The following is a 501-nucleotide window of genomic DNA, read 5'->3' as shown; positions in this document are numbered from 1 at the left end:
GCTCCTAATTCCCCCCTATTGGTGGTCCCACTGAGCCGCTTCGCGTCGCTGTTCACCCTTAATCCGGCTTTGATCGAGCTTTGGCATGCGGTGCTTAATGCCCCTTAATGGCTGTGGAATTTCTGACGTTGCGGAAATTTGTTTTTTTGTTTGAGGTTGGAGGTATTTATACGATAGGTTTTAACGATGTAACATGCCAAAGTTGGCGCTGTGGGTGCGTGTTGCGGTGTATGTACAAACATAAATGACACACCACGTCGGATGATGAACACAACACCATATATCACGGGAGAACACAGCGCAACACCCAGCGCGCGGGTTGCAGAACACGGGATGGCCGGCGTGTTATGTGACACTTGTCATGCAGGTTGAGATTTAGTATTTGCAATGAATATATTAAGTCTTTATTATTCATGAGGCATATATTAACGTAGTTGTTTATTTTCGCAGGTACGTGCCGAGACAGATGCGAAGGCGGATTGGGCAGCAGGGCGGGGATAC

Source organism: Penaeus monodon, chromosome 30 (assembly GCF_015228065.2).
Source record: "Penaeus monodon isolate SGIC_2016 chromosome 30, NSTDA_Pmon_1, whole genome shotgun sequence".
In the NCBI taxonomy this organism is placed as follows: Eukaryota; Metazoa; Arthropoda; class Malacostraca; order Decapoda; family Penaeidae; genus Penaeus; species Penaeus monodon.
The sequence above is the reverse complement of the archived record's forward strand: the minus strand, read 5'-3'. Positions refer to the sequence as shown.